The following is a 13589-nucleotide window of genomic DNA, read 5'->3' on the forward strand; positions in this document are numbered from 1 at the left end:
CTAGCAGTTCTAAAATATGCAAATGTGAGTAGATCAATAGGTACCGCACTGACGGGAAGGTAACAGTATTCTATGCAGTCATGCTGGCTACATGACCTTGGAGGTATCTACAGACAGTGCTGGCTCTTCAGCTTAAAATTGGAGATGAACACCAATACCCAGAGTCAGACACGACTGGACTTAATGTCAGGGAAAAACCGTTTCCTTTACTTTATAGACAGGGCCATAGCCAGGGAGGGGGTTAAAGGTTCTAACCCCTCCCCCCCAAAACAGGTTTAGTAATTAATTTTAACTGGTTACCAATTTATGAGTAAACCAGGTTTCTTTTTTAACCTGACACATTTCAGGGCAGGGTTGAACTTTTAACCCCATCCCTCACCCCCAGCTATGGCCCTGAGTATAGATGCACCCCTACTCCTTGCTAGCCCTCCCTGGAGTTGCTTCGCTTGTTCAACCTGCTGTCTTTGGCTCCTGTGAGAATCCCATCCCTTTCAGCTTTGTGAAGTGATTCCCTCCTCTTGCCTTCCTTTCGGATATTGGCTGGTTTTCAGAGGGATATGCAGTAAAACCAGATTGTCCCGTTGTTCCTGGTTGCTTTAGGCAGCAGGGTGGGCTTTTCCTTTGCAAATCCAAAACTCTTCAGGGCAAAATGTGGAGAAGGTTGTACTACTACAGGCTTGAAACTGAGGAACAGAGAGGCAGCCAGAACTTTAACTGCAAGCACTCCTTACATCTGCAGCAACTGATGGTGATTTGCATGTGGCACAGTCAGCTGAGGCTCAAAAATGCATGCATGTTCCTTGTTGCGCTGGGTTTATAGGCATGTAGCCTCTTCCTTGAACTCTTCGGTAGAGCTACGCCCTATCCCCAGAGGCTCGGAGCATGTGTCAGCAGTGTGTGTATGTATATGTATATGTATGTATGTATATTTCATAGTAACAGGAAGCATGATTTGCATCGTGTATACTTGTGTTAGAAGTAAAATGTTTACCATTGGGTTAATATTTCCCTCTCTGATCTCAGCTTAGTTGATTTTTACAGCTAAGACAATGTCTTCTGCATGAAGATGCTGAGATCCTTTGGCTGCTAACTTTGTTTGCTGCTCTCAGCAGCCACCAGACTGATTGGTAGGAGGTGACAATGAGTAGGCACAGGCGGCATCAACAGTGTGGCAGACTTCGCTTTCTTTGCACATGTTGTATTTGTACTCAGCCTGGCAACAGCTCTGCCTAAAGTTAAGGAGATGAAACAAACAAGCTTTTTGTTATGTAACTTTATACTCTTCTGTGCATTAGCGGCTCTCTTTGCAAATCATGCAAAGCTTCAAGTTCCTTTCCATTTGCCCTGCTTTTTCAATATAACACGTAGTCGAAGGAATGCAACCTAAAGGACTTGACTAATGCTGTAGTATATGACTCTTGAACTGTGTCGTGATTGGTGTGTGATTTCTTCTCCTGCTCTTGCCTAAGAAACCAGGCACTTGATGGTAGAAGCTAAACAGTGCCAGTCCTGGTTAGTACTTGGATTAGAGACTGTCCATGAATACCAGCTCTGTAGGCTATATTTTCTTAGGAAGGAACTGGCAAAACCACCTGTCTTCCTTGTCTAAAACATCCCTGTAAAATTAATGGGGTTACCAAAAGTTGATAAGTAACTTGAAGAATATTATTATTTCTATTGTTATTCTATCCCGCCTTTTTCCCCATAGGGACTCAAGGTAACTAACAATCATAAGGAAGAGGGAGCAAGCATTTTTTCTTCTGCCTTGGAGACTGGGACTCAGAGCAGTGGGTTCAAATTACAGGAAAGGAGATTCCACCTGAACATTAGGAAGAGTTTCGCGACTGTAAGAGCTGTTCAACAGAGGAACTCTCTGCCTCAGAGAGTGGTTGTACCTCCTTCCTTAGAATCAGAGTTGGAAGAGACCTCATGGGCCATCCAGTCCAACCCCCTGTGGGTCTGGGGCATTGGGTCTGGGGTTCCCATCAGACTTTCTGCCATAAAAATATGAGTTTCTCTTGAAAGCCTTCCTTTTTAGGGGATCTTGATAGATTAAAGAGTCCACAGACAAACTACCCTCACTTAATCAGTGCAATGTAAGAACCTTTGGAATCACAGAATCATGGAAATGGAAGAGACCTTGTGGGCCATCCAGTCCTACCCCCTGCTAAGAAAAAGGAAAATCACATTCAAAGCACCCCCGACAAATGGCCATCCATCCTGTTTAATAGCCTCCAAAGAAGGAACCTCCACCACACTCTGGGGCAGAGAGTTCCACTGCTGAACAGCTCTCATAGTTAGGAAGTTCTTTCTCATGTTCAGGTGGAATCTTCTTTCCTGTAGTTTGAAGCCATTGTTCCTCATCCTACTCTCCAGGGTAGCAGAAAACAAGCTCGCTTCCTCCTCCCTATGACTTACCCTCACATCTTTATAGATAGCCATCATGTCTCCTCCTTGGAAGCTTTTAAACAGAGGCTGGACAAAGACAAATACAAAAATGAAAAAATGTGAATGGATGTAAAGTCAAAATACAGTTAAATTACAATAAATACAAATTAAATTATATGTAAAACTCACTCATTTCCTCAAAATCCCACCCACAACCTCCCCAGCAGCAGCATCCCCCAAAAGCCTGGCAGCAGAGATATGTCTTGACCAGCCTCCAAAAGGCAAGCAGGGATGGGGGCATCCTGGTCTTTCCTTCGGAGGAGAGTTCCAAAGTCTGGGAGCAGCCACTGAAAAGATCATCTCCTTTGTTCCCACCAAATGTGCTTGAGTGGGTGATGAGACAGAGAAGGCCATCTCAAGAGGATCATAGATTTCTAACAGGTTTGGGGAGGGGGGGGGGGAGAGTGAGAGAGATGGTCCTTCAAATAACCTGGACTTCAGCCACATGCACACAATGGCTTCCCCTTTTCTGATACAGGATAAAACAGCTTTCCATTCCATTTGTAGGATAAATTAAGAAATCAGGGTGCACTTCTGGCATGACTCTGCCTGTGACCTGAATGACAAGGAGTTTCTCTCTATAAAGCAAACAACATGTGTATGCAGACCTAAGCTGCATTGCTCTACCTGTTATGCAGATCTGGCTGCTCCCCTGGGGCTTGTCCTGGGCTCACCCCTTTCCCCCAGTGACTTTCTGCTTGAGGTGACATAGTTAGATCGTATGGAGGAAGGCTGGAAATGTCTGGGTGCCTGTTTTTGCTCCTGTCACTGATGTGGGTTGAGGCCTGAGGCATGTTGCTGTTCTGTTGACAAAGTCAAGGTAATGTACACTGAAAGGATTAATCAGCGTTACTCATAAAGTTTATTGGGTTCTAATTATATTCACACAGAAGAAAGAGACATGGCTGTTGCTATGAGAGATTCAGTCAGCAAGAACTCAGTACAAGGTGCATCTCTTTTTTATTCGCTTTGTGGTCTTTTTATTCATGGTGTGCATACATTCTTATTACTGTGGAAAGAAGGGAGAAATATGAGGGGCAAATATATTGAATGTTTTACACTGCTCAACCAATAAAATGTGACAGGGAGCTCTGGCCTGGGCTGGTCTATGAGGTCACAAAGATTCAGAAGCAACTGAACAAATAAACAATAACAACAAAATAATTTCTCACTGTTTTGGTTTTTAGGCCTGTTCCTGGAGTTATTTGGGACAGTGATTCAGAAATTTGTATTGGATTGACTGCATCAGCTGTACTTTCTAAAATATGGTTTCTCTTGGTTTTCTGTGGACAAGCAGATGACAACTGGTATATGGCATATATCTGTATCTCAAAAAGCTAGTGCTGATAGGGGAAAACAAGCACAATTTTTGGCATTAGCAAGTCAGATATACCCAGAAACAGGGCTAACATTTGAGGTACCAAGATGTGTGTTGGCCAGTGTTATACAGGACAGTGTTCCACTTGTATAGTTATGTGATTCTGTTACCGTTGTCTCAGCTGCTCTTGAGTGGAGCGTTCTTTTTGGAAGCAGATATGATAGGGACTTACTGGTAGCTGTCTCATAGATACTTATGTACTTTATATACCATGGAATTATATGTTTCATTAGAGGAAAGAAACATATGTGCTTCCAGATGCTGTTGAATTTCAACTCTCATTATCTTAACCGATAGTGAGAAAGAAGGAGATGCAACCTTTGAAATATAATAATAAATTAAAACTTTATTTATATAGCACTCCATCTCCCCGAGGGGACTCAGAGCGGTTCCCAGGTAACCAGGGCCGTAGCCAGAAAAAAAATTCGGGGAGAGTTGAAAATTTCGGGGGGGGGGGGAGTTTTAAAAATTTCGAGGGGGGGGGTTGAAACCTGCTTCTTAGCTCATGCTGAAGCAAAGAGCACAGCAGGGGCAGAGCAGCCTTCAGTAGCCTGCAGCTCCGCCCCTTTCAACCACCCCCACCAAGTCTGGTCTCCTTCATGAGGGCCTTCAAATCTAACCCCCCCCCCCCCCAACTTGGTTGCTTCGCTACATCAGCTATTGTTGCAAGTAATGACAGTGTGAATAAATTGTCGATATTTGCTTGAGATAGTGCTTGCAGTTCTGGAGGGACTCTTAATTTTTTGGGTCCCATAGACTTAGCATGGGGATTTGGTTAACCAGTTAAAATTCATGAGTAAACCAGGTTTATTTTTTTAAAAAAATATTTTTTAAAATTTTTTCGGGGGGGTTTGAACCCCTAAAACCACCCCCTCGCTACAGGCCTGCAGGTAACATCACAAAACATACAAAGTAAAAACAACATAACCATAAGATTAACAAAACAAAATATAGCGTAAAAATTGTTGCCATAACACACATATATTACAAGTAATCCTTCTTGTTCAAGGCAATTTAAATTTGAAAGGCCGGGCCAAGATTTGTGCAAGCCCAAAAATTCTAGGATGCCCGGAAATTAAGTGCAATGCTATGGCAGGCAACAATAATATTAGGTACGGGTCTGTGGCTGTTCATTCCAGGGCCAATTAGAGGAAATGATCTGGGTAATTGGTAGGAAGAATAAGGCTGTATTCGACAATGTGTAGGACTGAGTTAGAACTGGTCATTTTCAAAGGCTTGTTGAAACCACCAGGTCTTCAAGCTCTTACGAAAGGAGGGGAGGGATGAAAGGCCATTAAGTGTTCATCCTTGATTTAAGTTTTCAGGATAGATTTGGGATTTTATGAAAATCGGTAGTACAATAGTTTTCAGGACAGTACAGTATCAGTTTGTGATCACAGTTCGGGTCCCAGCTCTCTGACAATAACAAAATTGAAGAATGAGTCATTTACATAAATGGCACAGAAAATGAGATGGTAGTTATCTTGTATTGAAATGCCCTTCTTGCTATGTGACTTCAAGTTGACTCCACTTTATCTTAGGGTTTTCTTGGGGGGGGGGGGGGTTTGCCTTGAGGCTGAGAAAGTGTGGCTTACCCAAAGCCATCCAGGTGTGACCTGGCCAAGCAGGGATTTGAACCTCCGTCTCTTGACGTTCTGGTTCAACATTCAAACCATAACATGCTTCATTCCCAAATAGTGATTGCCAAACATTTTAGTTATTGTTACATCCATATTTTGCCTTTCTTCTAATAAGAGGAAAGCAGTATCTGTGGCCCCTTTCTCTCATTTTATTCTTGCAGCTCCTAAGAAAGAGTCAGTAACCCATGTAATAAACATAGAATAATAGAGCCTTCCAGATGATGTTGGACTACAAGTCCCAGTAGCCCACAACAGCATAGCTCCTGGTGAAGAAAACTGGAACTGCAGTTTTAACAACCTATAGAGATCTATACGACTGTCATCACTGCTTTACATGACTTCATTTACCGCAGTGATTCTCAACCTGTGGTCCACGGTCAAAGTGGTCCCTGGTGAAGGGGTCCCTGGTCAAAGTGGGCCCTGGCCAAGTGGGCCCTAGTTGGAAACCACTGATATACCACATGAATTAACTAATTATAGAACTGTCTGCTTCAACAAATTGTTGGAATTAAAAAGAATTAAACACTCTGCTATTAGCATAGTCAAACTGTCTAAAATGTGTTCCTTGTCAGGTCTAAAGTTATAATGGCCCTAAGATTTTAAGACAACAGTGCAGGTTCTAAAGGAATTAATTAACATTTATGGTATTGTGTCAGAATGCTGTGCTGTAGTTATGTACATTGTGATCATTGGATTAACTGGATTAGTATTTCCATACAGAAATAGTAATTTTGAATCTCCCAAGGTTGCTGTGGAATGTATCCTGCTTCAGAAATAATTATAAGGCTTATATTGTGTTCTGAAAAGAAGACGTGATAAAACCATGTATACATTTGAAAAGTTTCCATTAATATGATTTAGTTGATGTAAGAATGTGTGCAAAAATGCATATATTGATTATCTAAATTAAAACCATGTGCACAAACATATGAATTTTGGGGGAGGAATGCTCCCTTGTAATGTCATCTGAAAATAAGGCAGAATAAGAGCATTGGCAGGAAATTGAAAAACTAAATGGAAATGAGACAAGCAGATTTTAGGATACCTAGACTCAATCATATTCTACAACTATCACTGTTATTAGTGTCTACTGTATGATGGCTGGATGATATTGCTCAGGTCTTGGAGGACAATATTATTTATTGTGCAGATGACATCCTGGTTCTGTATTTCATTAGTTAAATATATGTGGCCAGATCTTGAAACGCTTTTTAAAAAGATTCCAGTTGAAAAATTGTTTAGGAATAATTTATTTCAGCTAAATCCAGATTTGATAAGAGATTGTGTCCTGACAAATCTATGAAGTTGGTTATGAACGGAGATGGAAAAACTTGTACAAGGTGATCTAAAAAGAATTGTGGCTCAATGGGGATGTGACTAATATTTCCACTAACCCAAAAGTGGGCAACTGTTGTGGAGCTACAGTGGCCCCACTGGAAATCCCAGATGGCTACATCCTCCCACAGCACCCACTGAATCACATATTTTTTGCCACCAGCCCCCCCCCCCAATATCCTATGAGTCATAGGGCAATGTTGTCATGGGTTTTGATCCACTAATAGATCTTTTAGGTGCAGGAGAGACTTTTGCCCCGACAAAATGATCTGAACATTGAGTTACGTACGTATCAATTCCTTTTGAAAATAAAAGCCTTTCCTAAGCCAGAAATGGTCAATAGCGTAACAGAACCTGATCCAGACTAGGGACTTCATCACACTTGAGCATCTATCCACTTTCAATTCAGGTGATACCTCCTGTGGAATTCTGAGGTTTGTAGTTTAGTGAGGCCCTGGACCTGTCTGACTGAGCAGTTTAAAGGCCCCTCCCTAAACTACAAACCCCAGAATTCTGCAGGAGGTAGAAATTGGATTTCAAGTGGATCCATGCTTTAGTTCAGGCTTGGCCATACTCTGGCCCCCCAGGTGTTTTGGACTTCAGCTCCCCCAATTCCTAACACCTACCACCTTTTAGGAATTGTGGGAGTTGAAATCCAAAACACCTGGAGGGCCAAATTTTGCTCATGCCTGCTCTAGTGTGATGAAGTCCCAGAAATTGTCAGCTTTTCTTACCCTCACACTCCACTTCCGTTTAAATAAGCAAGTACTAAAACCAGCAAGAGAATCAAAGCAATGGGCAATGACTCTAGAGACCATGGTTCAAACTCCCATTCGAGCATGGAAATCTACTGGGTGAATTTGGACAAGTCACACTCCATTAACCTCAAATAAAAGCAAATGTTCTTTTTCTTACCAAGGAAACCCAGTGATACGGTTACTTAAGGTTGGCATGCAACATGACCAACTTGAAGGCACACAACAACAACCGTAATAAATCAACATGTAAATTTTTAAAATTATTTATGCTGACTTCACATAAACCTTTGAAAATCAGGAGTTTTTTTTTAAAGGGTGCCTCAGGCAAAACTTTGGCTTGTCTGAAGACTTAGATTCATAATTTAAAATATACAGGAGATTTTGTTTGTCTAGAGAATTAGATCCTGCAGCGTGCCTACTGGTTCCATAGAACAATTTGATTTCTTCAGCTGTAACAATTCCATTTAAAGCTGGTTACTTTGAAACAGCAGAATATTATAGCATCAAGATAAAGCCCTTGCCTTAGAAACTGTTCTTCTAACATTTTTTATCCATTGACTGTGGATGTGAAACAGCCCCGTATCACTATATCTTCAAGGCACCAGGTGATAAGGATAAATTCCCAAAAAAAGACACTGAAATGGGTCCTTTTCACAATGGTTGGATTGCCACAAACCTTGGCAGCAAGCACCATAAATAGATTCAAATTGCTCTTTTAGACTGGGGTTGTGTTAGGTACCTCTCAGTGCTCAAATCACTAGGTCATTTTTTTACTAGTCTGCCAAACACATAATAAAACTAATATACTATGAATTTATATTAACATAATGTTGATAGAACTAGTTTACAGGTCTATTAGCATTGTGTCCTGATGAGGCTTTATTACTGAAGACTATGTTGGTGAAAAGCATCCTCAAAGACCCAAGAGCCCTGGAATGCCAAGAAGGCAGGGAGAAAAGATTTTACCTTGTGCCTGATGGAATTCCAGGAATTCTGCTCTGCTACACTTTCCAGTGATCAGAGTTTATTCTTCTCTTGCAGCATGATATCTTCGTATCCTTGAGGTTTTTTTAAGCTTGTGTATTACTAGATCTTTTCCTGTTCATTCACACATACACACAGAGAAAAGCAGGGTGGACTGTCCATCCCAATGCTGAGTAAGCTTTTCCATGGATGCCCCCCACTCCCAGTTACTTTTATCCTTATTAGAGTCATGGGCCCATTGCTTTAAAAATTATTCATTTTGTAATCTACACAATTGTTTATGACAGTATTTGGGATTTGCACAGATGTGGAAGAGAAGTGTATGTGTTCTTCTACATTTTTGTGTGTTCACTGAGAATGTTGGGAAAATTCTTCTGCGTGAAAAATTAAGGACAGGAAGAAGTTCCTAAACTAATTATCAGGCTGTAGGCAAACTCTTTATGGGAAAACATAGTTGTTAACGCCCTGTTGCAGAAAATGAGTGCTAAAGCCATGTAACTTCAGTTAATTGTGTTTTTTTCTAGATTGTTGGTTTGTCTTCAAATTGGTGTGAATTATCTAAATAAGCAGAAACTTCTGCTACACTAAGTTTAAACTGGAAAAGCATCTATAAAAAGCTGAGCTTCAGGTCATCATGACTGACTCTGTATAATTGCATGTGGCTCTGCCTTCTGCTGCGGCCAAATGGCTTCTGAAGACTTTCCAGAAAGTCCACTTTGTCTGTTCTTTTTTTTAATCCTCTTCTTCTCAAAATTTCTTACACAATTGCTAGCCCCAGCACTGAACAAATCAGCTTGTGGAAAAAACTGAGCTGCCTCAGTCTTCACAGCCTCAGGAATAATTGCATATGATACTTCTGAACTGCTGCTTTATGGCTTTCCTTATCTTATTGTTAGCATTCCCAATTCAGTTTTCAGTTTCCAATTCTGTACTAAGTGGTTTGAGCCATAGTATATTGCTATTTTTCAGTGTAAACGAATTGCACCATTGTTTATACCAAAAAGTCTGGTATGAATGTCTTTCTTCAGCTCCATTTACAAGCCTGATTCCTTTTCTTTTAATTATTAATTTAATCTCTCTTTTTCTACCCTTCTTTTTCCTTCCCCTCCTCCACAGCTCCTCACCAAACATATTCTTCTTTCCACGCTCATATTATCCTCCTCCTTTTCACCTTTTGCCTGCATTCATCTTCTCTTTCATTCCTAATTCCTCTCTTTCTTGTCCATATTCTTACTCCAATCTACATTCATATTTTTTCTCTTTCACTCCCCATTTCTCCAATGTCTTCTATTGGACTCCCCCCCCCCCCCGCCTCTCGCAACTCATTCAAAAAAAAAAAACTCTTCAAATTGTGACTGGGATATGTTGCAGTTAAATTAATCCTGGGATATGTCCCATTAGTTTCAATAGGGCTTGTGTTCTAGTAGAGATTGGGAAATGAAATCACTGTCATCTCCTGATAACTAGTAGCATAGTTATGATTATTAAGGGTGAATTCTGCAATCTGATTGTAAAAATAATAAAATGTGATCAGCGAAGGGCCTTGGCTAGTAGTTATTAAAAGTGGCCACATAAGAAGCCCATGGAAGAAGCCATTCTGCGTCACTCCCCTGCCAAGATCAAAGAAGCCCCTGAGGTGAACAGGAGAAGCTGGAGCTTGTGCATAGTGGTGGCGACTTTTGCCTTCATGATTTGCATGGTAAATAGGGTGAGGTGGGAAGATCAGGTGGCAAGGGGGAACTGAAGGGGAGGCTGGGGCGGATGCACACTTTGTACCTTCAGATTGCGATCAGCATCCCTTCTCATCCTTTTATCTACGTGACTTGAGCAGCCATAACTTTTTGGTATCTTTGGGGTGTCCTGGAATCAATCCCTTTGAATATGGAATGCCTGTTGTCCATGCAACATATTGTTTGTAAAAATTAACATTTTGAGTTCTAATTATTGATATGTACAAAATCAGAACCCTAATGTGGTCTTTCCATGTTTTTCGCCCAACTCACAAAAAGTATATGGCCAAGGGTGCCTAGGTGTATTTGTTACCTATTACTTAGTTTCTGGTGACCAGTGCCCATGTTGACGGAAAGCTTTCAAAAACACTTTCAGTGCTTAGCATAGTCTGGAAAAGTACAAATGACTAATAGATAAGAATGGCAGAGAGCACAGGTGAACCACTTTTCCTTTGTTGTGGAGTGATGGAAACTTTCAGAATAATTGAAGTGATTGAGCTTTCAGAGAAAAATGTCCCAAGTTTGAGGCAATTATGTTTAGGGAGCTTTCAATTCTAGCATCTCTTGGTGAAGCTGGTGTGTGTGTGTGTGTGTGTGTGTGTGTGTAGGGGGGATCAGATTCCTGACCATAGTCCTGCAGTTAGAACAAATGGAGTGGAGACCTTACTGTATTTGTACAGACCCATGTGTACACTTGGTGATGTATGCATTTCTTTAAAAAATGGAAATCTCCAACTTCTGCTATTTAAGGGGAAATAAATGTTCACATCTAATTCCATAAAATCCCTTTTTCTCTTACCTTATTCTATGATAATACTACCAACTGATAGTGCCGCACTAACTGGAGATAATGTTGAGTTGTTTTGTAGCTAGATGAGGCAGACATGGAAGGGATGGAAGGAAAAAGGAGCAAAGAGAAAAATGTCCTAAAACCATAAAACAGGTGAATGTCTCAACAACATAAGCAGAAACTCACAGTGGGTGAGGCTTCTAAATATTTATTCAGTACTGAATGAGGGTGTGCTCCTGGAATTTCAAGACTTTGTACAGGCTGAAACTTTCTCTGTTCATTTGGTTGCTAGTAACATTGTGTATGTGTGTGTGCGTGTGCATGCAAACAAATTACACACTTTGGTCTTCTCCCAGATATATGTGCAGGAATACACTATCTGTCTTTATCGATGATTAAACAGCAATCATTGTTTTACACGGTGCTAATTTCAAATGTATTTGATAGTATTTGTACATACTATCTTTGCATTCTAAGTGAAAAATCAACTGCTATCTCTCTTTCAGCAGGGTTTCAAGAGTTGGATAGCAGAAAGCTCTACTGATTGGAAAATAAAGATGATCGGTGTGGTATTGTAGGTAGAGGGAGTCATATAAACACATTTTAGAGCTAGAATTCCATGGGTGGTTCACTGGCTGATTACTTGGCTGTTGAAGAGATCAGGAAATACTGTTTAGGATTATAACATTTGAATGTATACATTGCTGTGTAAGTCTCCTGTGTGTACCCCTTTAAGACTCTTGCAATAACAGTTTTTCCCCTGCAAGCTAAGCTCGGCTTCTTATGCCTGGTGATTGCCATAGACTGATGAAACCTGGATTGACTTTTGACACCCGATTGCAACTGCTGACTCTCTTCCAGTACATGCAGGTGTGCACGCACACGCTGTCTTTGAAGATCAAAAGCAAGTTGAGCATGCAGCCCTCAGTACATGAATGGATGTGGAGCAAGAACTTGTAACAGTTTCATATATGTAATAGAGGTTAAGTGAATAGGCCTTCTGGGCATGCTTGTACTGTAAATATCACCTCTTGAAAACAGTTGATGCCTGTTTTTATATATTGTTATAATGTTGTTTATTTTGTTTTGTATTGTTATGTATTTTATGTGCTACATTTTAACTGTGTTGATCGGGCTCGGCCCATGTAGATGCCCTGAGTCCCTTCGAGGAGATGGAGGCGGGGTACAAAAATAAAGTTATATTAGTATTCTTTGAAAGACCCCACCCTGTTGCACCGAGCTGATGCATCGTTGCTTGACGTCTAATTGTGATTACTCAAAATGTGACAGACATTGGCCAGAACTGGTCTGTTTATGGAGAATGACAAAGACGGGGTGGGGTGGGGGGGGGGGTGGTGGTTTAAGATAAATCATGCCACCACAAACCCATAGAGGTGGAAGACATCCAAGAGGCTATGCCTGATATTTCTTTCTCCATGTCTGTTCTATATAAATCTGAAGCACATTGATTAAAATGTGTCTGATAAGTCACACTTAGTTAATATAGAGCTATTCTGTGATGCTCTATCCCTCTGTCCAGTTTCTAAAAGGCTGCCCTGGTGAGAAGGAATGATTTGTACTTTGCGAGTCAAATACCGGCTTGTTAGCCAAAACTCTGGAGGATGAGATAAAGCTGTGAGTTTTTCTGAAAGATAAGAAACTGGATCGCCTAAATGCAGGCATGGTTCAGTTTGTACTGTAGCAATGATTGTATCAGTCTGCATTTGTGTGGCTAGGATTTACAGTGTTTCTGACCAATTAATAACATGCCTAGCTTCTAAAACAGATACTCGGAAAACACTCCAGCATCCTTATCAACTAGTTCAGCCTGCACTGTTTATGTTGGGGTTCAGCCTGAGTTTGAACTTGAACCTGATTCTCTGTTTGTTCCTCCTGTTGCTAATGAAAATATATTTACTGATGCTAATGGAAATGTACCTTTTGATGCCAATGCTCCTGAAATTAGTGAGGAAGAAACTGCTGTAGGTTTGGAAAATGCCAATGTTCCTGAAATTAGTGAGGAAGGAACTTCTGTAGATTTGGAAAATGAAAGTACCAGTGTTCATGAGAATGTTTCAGAGAGACCTTGAACTTTCCCTCCCTTCTGCACCTGTTAACTGTAATGACAACAGAAGGGGCCAAATTTGGGAAGACAGAAGTAAATCACTCAGTTTGCGTCGATCCTCCCGAATTCAAGAATTAAAAACATTGGCTTCAAAAAAGAAGGGCGGTTCACGGAACCAATTCTTGAATTTTAATTGCCTTACGCCGGGCTGACTGTCTCAGTTCAGGCATCGTTTCAGAATTGATGAAGACCTTGGCAGTTCTCCCGGTTCCCTGGCCATAGTTTGGGAAGATTTCTAGGATATCAAGTACGGTTAGTGGATTGCTAACAGGTTCCAGTATTTCACAGTGAGGCTTTTGGTTTTGCTTTGTCCATTTAAATTCATGTTTGCTGATTTTGCGGTGGCTTTTGACTTGCATTTTTCCTTTATTTTGTAACCATTTTTCTTCAATAAAAAAGGA

General features: G+C 40.9%; 1 protein-coding gene across 3 annotated transcripts in view; it reads left to right on the forward strand.

The window, feature by feature from the left end:
• RASSF7 (Ras association domain family member 7) overlaps nucleotides 1-13589 on the forward strand; it is a 135180-nt gene that overhangs the window by 63401 nt on the left and 58190 nt on the right. The gene's annotated exons all lie outside the window — the stretch shown is intronic.

This window comes from Anolis sagrei, chromosome 1 (assembly GCF_037176765.1).
Source record: "Anolis sagrei isolate rAnoSag1 chromosome 1, rAnoSag1.mat, whole genome shotgun sequence".
NCBI classification, from domain to species: Eukaryota; Metazoa; Chordata; class Lepidosauria; order Squamata; family Dactyloidae; genus Anolis; species Anolis sagrei.